This window comes from Leuresthes tenuis, unplaced genomic scaffold, assembly GCF_036924035.1.
Source record: "Leuresthes tenuis unplaced genomic scaffold, fLeuTen1.0.hap1 SCAF_8, whole genome shotgun sequence".
Classification (NCBI taxonomy): domain Eukaryota; kingdom Metazoa; phylum Chordata; class Actinopteri; order Atheriniformes; family Atherinopsidae; genus Leuresthes; species Leuresthes tenuis.
In genome coordinates, this window is record NW_027325362.1 from 32,035,018 (window position 1) to 32,047,717 (window position 12,700).

A 12,700-nucleotide genomic window follows, 5' to 3' on the forward strand; every position below is an offset into this window, starting at 1 on the left:
GCGGGGCTCTTTGGGTATGTAGGCTGCCCAGAGGGCCGCGCTCCCAGTTCTACAAGTTTGGCTGCCCCTCAATTTTAATTGCTCACTATTAGAAAATATTGAAGAGCCAGAAGGGTGAGGGGAGGGGTCTTCTTCGCACACCCCTGCTTCCTGGTGTCTGCTCGGGGCAGGAGGGGCCAGGAGGATTAATTAATTGTTCTGCTGGTTCGGGGTCTGTGGTGGCTGGGGGGTTGCTGGCCTCCTGGTGTGCCCGCTGCACTACACCCCAGCAGAGTCGAGGGAGGTAGGATGTGTGGATGTGTGGATGTATGGGACGTGAAAGTGTGTGTGGTAATGATTGGGCCTGGATCTGGGACTTGCTGTCGCCTGGCCAGCCTGTGTTTCTCCCGATGGGGCATCAGCGTTGCCTCTCCCCACTGCTCGCGACTTCACCCACCTGTGGGCACGTCTTGACTCCCAGGGCACTTGGCCAGGGGCGCTGGGGCAGGCGCTGACCCACTTTGTGGCTGTCTGGGGCGCTTGGCCCTCCTGGGTATTGGGTGGGACCTCTGCCGGGGGGTTTGGGGGCGCTCGGGCTCCTGGGGCCCAGGTCCAGTGCATGGCCCATGTCTGAGCGGCTGGGGCCTGGCGGGGTCGGTGGGCTGTTGCCCCTGGTTCCCGGAGTGCCTCTGCCCTATGCTTATGGGGGCTCTTTCCGGGGGCTTCCTCTGCAGTCTTCTGGGTGGATGCGTGGTTGCCCCTGCGGTGGGCTGCCTGGGTTCTGTGCTCTGTGGGGGCTGCTGGTGGCCTGGGTCTTGTGGCCCTCTCTGCCTGCTTCTGATTGCTTGGGGGGGGGCTGTGGATTGTGGCCCTGTACGCTTATACACTCATAACTAAGCACGGTTATCATGTAGGTCCTGTGCCATGGGTGTTGCATGTTCTCACACACACACACACACACACATTCATTAATCCAGTAGCATGGTCACTAAGCAGTTGATGTATTATCATGTCGTCTCAGGTCATCTATATCCACAGCTGTGTTGTATGCGATTGCCGCTTCTTGTGCTTGTTTTTGTTTGTTTGTGTGTTTGTTTTTTCTCTGCTTGTCTGCTTTCAGGTGCTCCTGGTGGCGCTAAGGCTGGATTCCCCTCATAGGCCATGGATTGTTGTCTGTTTTGTTTTTTACAGGTGTAGCAGCTGGTTGTCTGGTTTTTGTTTCTATTTTTGTTCTGTTTCCTCTTCTTTCCTCTTCTTCTTTCCTTGTCCCCCGGTCCGGTTCAGTTCAGTTCATGTCATATATTGTAAACAGAAATAAATAAATTGGCATCAAGGGGAGCTTTACATTTATAAAACTTCCCTTGGCAAAACAAGTCTGTTTGGCATCAAAGGTATTCAGACTACAATTCTTCTGACATAATGCTGAACAGGACAAGGGGAAAAAAAAGTAAAGAAGACAGTTCTGCCGAAAGCCAGGGATAGACCTGTTCTAAGTTCTATACTTTTTAAAAGGGGCGTGTTTATCAACTATGGAATTAGAAGATTTACAAAAATGGTCAAGTGCTAGATCTTCATCTGGGATTTTAACAGTGTCATATAACTATTCAACAGATCAGTTAAAAAAAAGCCTGCTCATGGAGATGTTTCAGGATCTGGATACCAAGCGTGGACCTAATGTTTACCTGATACAGGCTATTGAGCAGTGATAACTAACACCAAGTTCAGATACTGCGGATTTTCTACCTTTGATATGTTAAGATTGAGCCAATCAGGGACAACCTTGAAGGATCTCTTTGGTTTTGTAGGATCAGTAATTACCTGAGAAAGGTTGATATTGGTACACACCTTTTTTAAATGATCAGAGGCAGAGTTCAACTTGTTTAAATTAAAATTGCCACACAGAGATTGGGTTTAGGCCACATGCACACAGAATGACATCAACAAATATAAGAAATATTAAACATTTACACATAGATTTTTGAATACATGTAGAGGAATGATACTTTGAAATGTGCTCATTGCGGAGTTATGATCAGTTGAGTAATGAAGGTTGAACTATTCTAGGAAAGAGGTTTTATTCCCAGCATCATGATGGACACTCCTGATATAGAAGGTTTCGCTAACGCATTGGAATTGTTTTACTATTTTCATATGCATGTGCAATGAAGAATTGCTTGCTGCTGATAAATGCAAAGAAGAACAGCTTACACATAGATGCTCACATATAGGCTGCTGAATGCAATGAAGACCTGCTTATCAAGTAAAGTTCAATGTCAATGTGTAATATTCAATTAGGATTTGCAAAACAGTGAAGTTAAACAATGAATGGGTCCATAGTCGGTATGAGAAGACTACAGGAATATTTACCTGGGTGTACGTTCAAACAGAGATGAGAAAATTGCGATAAATAATTGTTTGTTTGTTTGTTAGTATGTATAGGAATGTTATGTGTATAAACTGTGTTGAGTTATAGTTACTCAGTAGTGTCTCAGTGAAACAACCGACGGGGGAAGCCTTGCGGTGACAACAAAAGCAGTGTTTTACTGATCAGTCAAGTTGCTCCAGTGTACTCCATACAAACTGGTTGGCTACTGAAGGGATAGAAAATGGGGAATACTTGTTTTAAAGCAAACAAGGAATTAGATGGGAAAAATACATGTTTTAACGGGACCCAGACAATATTAAATACTCAGACAGATGGGAGAAGAAGTGTAGTTTTGTAGGAAATCACAAAATTATTACATAGAATTAGTGAAATCAATTGAAGAATGCCTTTCTGAAGAGCTGTTTACCACAGATGAGCAGCTTTGCGACCAAGCACATTGTAGATCGCTTTACTGCCAAAATGATCTAATTTAATGGATTGCTTTAGACATGCATAACAGCATTTTAAGAACAAAGAGAGAAACAAAAAGGGACAACGCTTCATGGTGGAAGGGGATGTATAAATAACTGTGTATATGATGAAGGGGGTGGCAACACCCATTCCGAAATCCCGCCATTCCGACATCCCGCTATTCCGACATCCCACCATTCTGACATACCACCATTCCGACATACCACCATTCCGACATGCAAACGTCCCACCATTCTGACATCCCACCATTGCGACATCCCGCTATTCTGACGTTCAAATGTCCCACCATTCCGACAAGGCTTTCCATATAAGGAAATGTGTGTTACTCAACAGGTGAGTCCCTTCTTTCTGTTCATGCAATTTATATGTTTAACACATGTTTATAGACAAGCGTTATTAAAAACACAAAGTCTTGGCAACTAGAGGAGGAGAAGCAGTCCGCGGTGGTTTTCAATCACACACTCCAATGCCACTTGTTTCAACTTCCGAAAATTTAATCCAGGAAAAAGAGGCTTACAAACATGGACCAAAACGGCTCCATAACACGCACAAGAATCCAAAAGAAACGAAAGTTAACTAAAAGAAAGCAAATAAACAGTATGAAGTGGTCAAAATTGGTTTTACGCATGCCTATGTGCGTCTGGCACATGCGTCTTCGGGCTCTCCCACGTTGGTTTGTGGATGAAAGCTATATGTTCAGCTGTAATGTCATGTAAAAACAATCTCTACATGACATTTAGTCCCAGGTGTGACCAGTTAGGTCCTTAAGATATCAACAGGCTGTATAAAGCTACAACCGTTGCGGCTGTGTGTTTGTGCCAAATGCGCAAAACCCATCCGCGCTTCCCAAAATTGGAGTGAGTACTCATAAATCACGTGAATAACATGAATAAACGTTTTTACTGCATTTTGTTGTGTTTTATACGTTCTATGCTGTCATTTCTATCTTCTCCTATTGGCAAGGCAAGGCAGAGTGCTCGCAACTGTGTCCTGTGCAGTAGCCGTGATATCTGTAATTGCAATTATTACTTTTGCATATGATGACAGCGTGCAAAAGACGCATGGGCTCTGTGGAGAGCTCCGCTCCAGCTGGCTGCTGTGACAGCTCACTGACACTGTATTTCTGCTTAATCAGTTTCAGTCTCGCCAGAGTTACATTAATATCTGTATTTTTATATTTGAAATTCAGGGGATTTTGATAATAGATTATTAAAGTTTGTTTGCGAGGCTGTGGCCTCTGCATGTGCAAAGCTTGTGCGCCAAACTTTAGGGCGTATTTGCGCCGGCATATCATTAGTGCAAAATGTTTTGGGTAAAAAATAGGCTATTAAAAGGAACTGTCGGAATGGCGGTATGTTAAAAAAAAACAAAAAACATACCGCCATTCCGACCATAGGAGGAAAAAAGTGTCGGAATGGTGGGACGTTTGATAAAAAATTAAGTGTCGCCATTCCGACAATTGGAGACCCATGTCGGAATGGCGAGATGTCGGAATGGCAGCATGTAACCATGATGAAGGAGAGACCATTTGAGCAGCACAGCCATTTCGCAGCACAGGGACAGCAATCCAAGTTACAGGATCTCCCACGTGGTATCACCTGTCACATTGTGTCAAGGCATCAAAAGAAGAAAAAATCACCAAACTCAAGGACAAAAAGACAAAGACTCCGGTGAACGAAGACAGAGGACTGACAAACCAGAAATACAAAAGGATTCTCGATATCAAGATCCAGAAGAAGAGGCTAACAATGCCACGAACACTTACGATGCTGGGAATGATGCCAGCAATGAACAGAGAAGAAGATTCAGTGTCATCAATCTGCATTACGTGCCTCTAATGAGGGGGTGAATATAGAATCCTCAACGATTACAACGTCTCTGGGAACTGTGACAACAACAAGGTTTAAACCATTTTGATATATATTGTAACCTATTGTCTAAGGAATAGTGCTGAAAATGAGGTAAATCTAATCCACCACTGTCCTTGGTCTTCTGTAGGGTTTTTAAACTAATATGTGGTGGTTTGTTTTTCCACAGAAATTTGGAGATGCATGAATCTAGTGACTTAAACCAAGTAGCAGATGGTTTTATGGGGATCATTGAGAACAAATAGTTAACTTTTGGTAGTATCATCATTTTAATGGATGTAACTCTCCCCATAAGTGATATAGGTAAGGACTTCCAACGAGAGATCGTCCTCTACTGTCTTTAATAATTGCACATAATTTAGCTTTGTTAGCTCTGAGAGCCTGGAGGAAATGTTTATGCCTAAATATCTAATATTTCCTGACTGTAAAGTGATCGCAGGTATATTATGGACCCTACAGTTAATGGGCAGAACTGTGGTCTTAGACCAGTTGATAGAGTAGTCAGAAAGTGCTGAGAATTTATTTATGAGTGTGATCGTGTGACTGAGAGACGTCTGTGAGTTCTGAAGGAAAAGTAATACATCATCAGCATAAAGACTTATTTTATGCTCAATATTTTGGGATTAATTACTCACAAACGGGTAAGAAAAGGTAGTATTGCCAGACCATACATGATCAAAACAGGGAGCGGAGGTGGTTCAGCTGCAAGGTGTGAATGTCTGACTATAGTTTGTAAAAAGCGGGTAAGATAAGGTGCGAATGCCCGACAATGTATGATCAAAAGAGGGAGCGGAGGGTTTTGGCTACAAGAAGGTTTGAATGTCCGACCATAGTTTGTAAAAAGCGGGTAAGAAAAGGTTACCATACATCATCAAAAGCAGGAGTGGATGTGTTCGGCTACAAGAAGATTTGAATGTCCATCAATAATTGCTTTAAAACATGAAAGAAAATTTTCGAATATCAAACCGCACATGATCATAAGCGGGAGAGGAGTTGTTCAGCTGCAAGAAGGTGTGAATGTCCACCCATAATTACTGAAAAATGGGTAAGAAAAGGTGAAAATGCCCAACCATACATCATCAAAAGAAGGAGTGGATGTGTTCGGCTACAAGAAAGTTTGAATGTCCGACCATAGTTTGTAAAAAGCGGGTAAGAAAAGGTTCGAATGCCCGAACATAGACCATCAAAAGAGGGAGCGGAGGTGTTCCGCTGTAAGAAGGTGTAAATGTCCGACCATAGTTGGTAAAAAGCGGGTAAGAAAAGGTTAAAATACCCGACTGTACACAATCAATAGCGGGAGCGGAGTTGTTTGGCTACAAGAAGGTGTGAAAGTCCGACCACGGTTTGTAAAAAGCGGGTAAGAAAAGGTTCGAATGCCCGAATATATACCATCAAAAGTGGAAGTGGATGTGTTCGGCTGCAAGAAGGTGTGAACGTCCGACCAAAGTTTGTAAAAAGCAGTTAAGAAAAGGTTCGAATATCCAACCAAACATAATCAAAAGCGGGAGCAGAGCTGTTCGACTGCAAGTAGGTGTGAATGTCAGATCATAATTTGCAAAAAGCTGATGAGAAAGGGTGAGAATGCCCGGCTATACACCATCAAATATGGGAGCGGAAGTGTTCGGCTGTGAGTAGGTGTGAATGTCCAACCATAATTGCTGAAAAATGTGTTACAAGAGACTAGAATGCCGGACAAGACATCATCAAATGCGGGAGCGGAGTTGTTCGGCTGTGAGTAGGTGTGAATCTCCGAGCATAGTTTGTAAAAAGGGGGTAAGAATAGGTTCGAATGCCCGAACATACACTATCAAAACAGGGAGCTGAGGTGGCTCAGCTGCAAGGTGTGAATGTCTGACTATAGTTTGTAAATAAGGTGCGAATGCCCAACAATGTATAATCAAAAGAGGGAGCGGAGGTTTTCGGCTACAAGAAGGTTTGAATGTCCGACCATATTTGGTAAAAAGCGGGTAAGAAAAGGTTAAAATACCCGACTGTAAACAATCAATAGTGGGAGAGGAGGTGTTCAGCTGCAAGAAGGTGTGAATGTCCACCCATAATTACTGAAAAATGGGTAAGAAAAGGTGCGAATGCCAAACCATACATTATCAAAAGCAGGTGTGAATGTCAGATCATAATTTGCAAAAAGCTGATGAGAAAGGGTGAGAATGCCCGACTATACACCATCAAATGCGGGAGCGGAGTTGTTCGGCTGTGAGTAAGTGTGAATCTCCGACCATAATTGCTGAAAAATGTGTTAGAAAAGGTAAGAATGCCGGTCCATACATCATCTAAAGCGGGAGAGGTGGTGTTCGGCTGCAAGTAGGTGTGAATGTCCAGCCATAATTACTAACAAACGGGTAAGAAAAGGTAGTATTGCCAGACCATACATGATCAAAACAGGGAGCGGAGGTGGTTCAGCTGCAAGAAGGTGTGAATGTCCGACTAAAGTTCAAATATATTAACAAAAGCGGGAGGAGAGGTCTTCGGATGAGAGTGGTTGAGAATTTCCAACCATAATCTATAAAATGCGGTGAAAAAAAAGGTGTGATAGAACACTAAAAGGTGGAGCGGAAGTGTTCGGCTGCAAGAAGGTGTGAATGTCCGACTATATTTGGTGAAAAGCAGGTGAAGCAAGGTCTGAATGCCCAACCTTACATCATCAAAAGCGAGATCAGAGGTGTTTGGCTGCATGAAGGCCATAGTTTGCCAAAAGCGGGTAAGCTGCGAATGACCAACTAAATATCAACAAAAGTGGGGGCGGAGGTCTTCGGATGCAACTGGGTGTGAACATCCCACCATACAAGTATGGTGGAGAGGAAGCTGTGAACAGCCGACCATAGTTTGCAAAAAGCGGGTGAGACAAGGTGCGAATGTCCAACCATACATGATCACAACAGGGAGCGGAGGTGTTTGGCTGTGACAAGGTGTGAATGTCCACCCAAAATTAATGAAAAGCGGGCAAAAAGTAGGTTTGAATGCCCAAGCATACATCATCAAAAGCAGGAGTGGATGTGTTCGGCTACAAGAAGGTTTGAATGTCCGAGCATAGTTTGTAAAAAGCGGGTAAGAAAAGGTTCGAATGCCCAAACATACACCATCAAAAGAGGGAGCGGAGGTGTTCCGCTGTAAGAAGGTGTGAATGTCCCACCATAGTTGGTAAAAAACGGGTAAGAAAAGATTAAAATACCCGACTGTACACAATCAATAGCGGGAGCGGATGTGTTTGGCTACAAGAATGTGTGACAGTCCGACCATGGTTTGTAAAAAACGGGAAAGAAAAGGTGTGAATGCCAAACAATGTATGATCAAAAGAGGGAGCGGAGGTTTTCGGCTACAAGAAGGTTTGAATGTCCGACCATAGTTTGTAAAAAGCGGGTAAGAAAAGGTTCAAATGCCTGACTATACACCATCAAAAGCGGGAGCGGAGGTGTTCGGCTACAAGAAGGTGTGAAAGTTCAACCATGGTTTGTAAAAAGCTGCTAAGAAAAGGTTCGAATGCCCGAATATATACCATCAAAAGCGGAAGCGGAGGTGTTCGGCTGCAAGAAGGTGTGAACGTCCGACCAAAGTTTGTAAAAAGCAGTTAAGAAAAGGTTCGAATATCCAACCAAACATAATCAAAAGCGGGAGCAGAGCTGTTCGACTGCAAGTAGGTGTGAATGTCAGATCATAATTTGCAAAAAGCTGATGAGAAAGGGTGAGAATGCCCGGCTATACACCATCAAATATGGGAGCGGAAGTGTTCGGCTGTGAGTAGGTGTGAATGTCCAACCATAATTGCTGAAAAATGTGTTAGAAGAGACTAGAATGCCGGACAAGACATCATCAAATGCGGGAGCGGAGTTGTTCGGCTCTGAGTAGGTGTGAATCTACGAGCATAGTTTGTAAAAAGGGGGTAAGAATAGGTTCGAATGCCCCAACATACACTATCAAAACAGGGAGCTGAGGTGGCTCAGCTGCAAGGTGTGAATGTCTGACTATAGTTTGTAAATAAGGTGCGAATGCCCAACAATGTATAATCAAAAGAGGGAGTGGAGGTTTTCGGCTAAAAGAAGGTTTGAATGTCCGACCATAGTTTGTAAAAAGCGGGTAAGAAAAGGTTCAAATGCCTGACTATACACCATCAAAAGCGGGAGAGGAGGTGTTCCGCTGTAAGACGGTGTGAATGTCCGACCATATTTGGTAAAAAGCGGGTAAGAAAAGGTTAAAATACCCGACTGTAAACAATCAATAGTGGGAGAGGAGGTGTTCAGCTGCAAGAAGGTGTGAATGTCCACCCATAATTACTGAAAAATGGGTAAGAAAAGGTGCGAATGCCAAACCATACATTATCAAAAGCAGGTGTGAATGTCAGATCATAATTTGCAAAAAGCTGATGAGAAAGGGTGAGAATGCCCGACTATACACCATCAAATGCGGGAGCGGAGTTGTTCGGCTGTGAGTAAGTGTGAATCTCCGACCATAATTGCTGAAAAATGTGTTAGAAAAGGTAAGAATGCCGGTCCATACATCATCTAAAGCGGGAGAGGTGGTGTTCGGCTGCAAGTAGGTGTGAATGTCCAGCCATAATTACTAACAAACGGGTAAGAAAAGGTAGTATTGCCAGACCATACATGATCAAAACAGGGAGCGGAGGTGGTTCAGCTGCAAGAAGGTGTGAATGTCCGACTAAAGTTCAAATATATTAACAAAAGCGGGAGGAGAGGTCTTCGGATGAGAGTGGTTGAGAATTTCCAACCATAATCTATAAAATGCGGTGAAAAAAAAGGTGTGATAGAACACTAAAAGGTGGAGCGGAAGTGTTCGGCTGCAAGAAGGTGTGAATGTCCGACTATATTTGGTGAAAAGCAGGTGAAGCAAGGTCTGAATGCCCAACCTTACATCATCAAAAGCGAGATCAGAGGTGTTTGGCTGCATGCAGGCCATAGTTTGCCAAAAGCGGGTAAGCTGCGAATGACCAACTAAATATCAACAAAAGTGGGGGCGGAGGTCTTCGGATGCAACTGGGTGTGAACATCCCACCATACAAGTATGGTGGAGAGGAAGCTGTGAACAGCCGACCATAGTTTGCAAAAAGCGGGTGAGACAAGGTGCGAATGTCCAACCATACATGATCACAACAGGGAGCGGAGGTGTTTGGCTGTGACAAGGTGTGAATGTCCACCCAAAATTAATGAAAAGCGGGCAAAAAGTAGGTTTGAATGCCCAAGCATACATCATCAAAAGCAGGAGTGGATGTGTTCGGCTACAAGAAGGTTTGAATGTCCGAGCATAGTTTGTAAAAAGCGGGTAAGAAAAGGTTCGAATGCCCAAACATACACCATCAAAAGAGGGAGCGGAGGTGTTCCGCTGTAAGAAGGTGTGAATGTCCCACCATAGTTGGTAAAAAACGGGTAAGAAAAGGTTAAAATACCCGACTGTACACAATCAATAGCGGGAGCGGATGTGTTTGGCTACAAGAATGTGTGACAGTCCGACCATGGTTTGTAAAAAACGGGAAAGAAAAGGTGTGAATGCCCGACAATGTATGATCAAAAGAGGGAGCGGAGGTTTTCGGCTACAAGAAGGTTTGAATGTCCGACCATAGTTTGTAAAAAGCGGGTAAGAAAAGGTTCAAATGCCTGACTATACACCATCAAAAGCGGGAGCGGAGGTGTTCGGCTACAAGAAGGTGTGAAAGTTCAACCATGGTTTGTAAAAAGCTGCTAAGAAAAGGTTCGAATGCCCGAATATATACCATCAAAAGCGGAAGCGGAGGTGTTCGGCTGCAAGAAGGTGTGAACGTCCGACCAAAGTTTGCAAAAAGCAGTTAAGAAAAGGTTCGAATGCCCGAATATATACCATCAAAAGCGGGAGCAGAGCTGTTCGACTGCAAGTAGGTGTGAATGTCCAGCCATAATTACTCACAAACGGGTAAGGAAAGGTAGTATTGCCAGACCATACATGATCAAAACAGGGAGCTGAGGTGGTTCAGCTGCAAGGTGTGAATGTCTGACTATAGTTTGTAAAAAGCGGGTAAGACAAGGTGCGAATGCCCGACAATGTATGATCAAAAGAGGGAGTGGAGGTCTTCGGCTGCAAGGTCTGAATGTCCAACCATAATTTCTAAAAACCGGGTAAGAAAAGGCTCGAAATTCCGACTATACACAATCAAAAGCGGGAGCTGGAGGTTTTCAGCTGTAAATCCTTCACGCAAACCAAGTGAAAACTGCTTTGTCCTTCATATTTATCAATGTCTAGATCGACTTCAACAAAGAACAACATTGTACTTTGCAGTAAAGAAAGAGCAAATCAAAAGTTTTAGGAATCCGAGAATAAGCTTATTTTCATGAGTTCTGCACGATTATTGATTTTACTATAAATGAATGCCTTCACTCAAACTATGTTAAAACTCCTTTGTCCTTCATATTTATCAATGTCTAGATTGACTTCAACAAAGAACAACACTGGATTTTGCAGTAGAAGAAAGAGCAACACTGAATGATCAGTAATCCGAGAATAAGCTTATTTTCATACGTTCTGCATGATTTGGGATTTTATGTATAAAATGAATTCCTTCACTCAAACCAAGTTAAAACTGCTTTGTCCTTCATATTTATCAATGTCTAGATCGACTTCAACAAAGAACAACATTGTATTTTGCAGTAGAAGAAAAAGCCAGACTGAAGGATCAGGAATCCGAGAATAAGCTTATTTTCATACGTTCTGCATGATTTGGGATTTTATGTATAAAATGAATTCCTTCACTCAAACCAAGTGAAAACTGCTTTGTCCTTCATATTTATCAATGTCTAGATTTACTTCAACAAAGAACAACATTGTATTTTGCAGTAGTAGAAAGAGCAACACTTGAAGGAACAGGAATCCGAGAATAAGCTTATTTTCATACGTTCTGCATGATTTGGGATTTTATGTATAAAATGAATTCCTTTACTCAAACTATGTTAAAACTGCTTTTTCCTTCATATTTATCAATGTCTAGATTGACTTCAACAAAGAACAACATTGTATTTTGCAGTAGAAGAAATAGCAACACTGAAGGATCAGCAATCCGAAAACACGCTTATTTTCATACGTTCTGCTTGATTTGGGATTTTGCTATAAAATTAATTCCTTCACTCAAACCAAGTGAAAACTGCTTTGTCCTTCATATTTATCAATGTCTATATCGATTTCAACAAAGAACAAGGCTGTATTTTGCAGTATAGGAAAGAGCAACACTGGGGGATCAGGAATCCGAGAATAAGCTTACTTTCATGAGTCCTGCACGAATTCGGATTTTCCTATAAAATGAATTGCTTTGCTCAAACCAAGTTAAAATTGCTTTGTCCTTCATAGTTATCCATGTCTAAAATGTATCAAGCATAAAGTTCCTCATATTACCCTGAATGAGAAAGAAGCATCCCTTTGGTTGAGCAATACATTCCTTTTGCGGAGTTATGCATGATTTCGGATTTTGCTATAAAATTCATTCCTTCACACCTTTTTTTTTCACCGCATTTTATAGATTATGGTTGGAAATTTCAACCACTCTAATCCGAAGACCTCTCCTCCCGCTTTTGTTAATATATTTGAACTTTAGTTGGACATTCACCCCTTTTTGCAGCTAAACCACCTCCGCTCCCTGTTTTGATCATGTATGGTCTGGCAATACTACATTTTCTTACCCGTTTGTGAGTAATTATGGCTGGATATTCACACCTACTTGCAGCTGAACACAATCTCTCTCGCTTTTAATTATGTTTGGATATTCGAACCTTTTCTTTACTGCTTTTTGCCAACTTTGGTCGGACATTCAAACCTTCTTGTAGCCGAACACATCCACTCCTTCTTTTGATGATGTATGCTTGGGCATTCAAACCTACTTTTTGCCCGCTTTTCATTAATTTTGGGTGGACATTCACATCTTATCACAGCCAAACACCTCCGCTCCCTGATTTGATCATGTATGGTTGGACATTCGCACCTTGTCTCACCCGCTTTTTGCAAACTATGG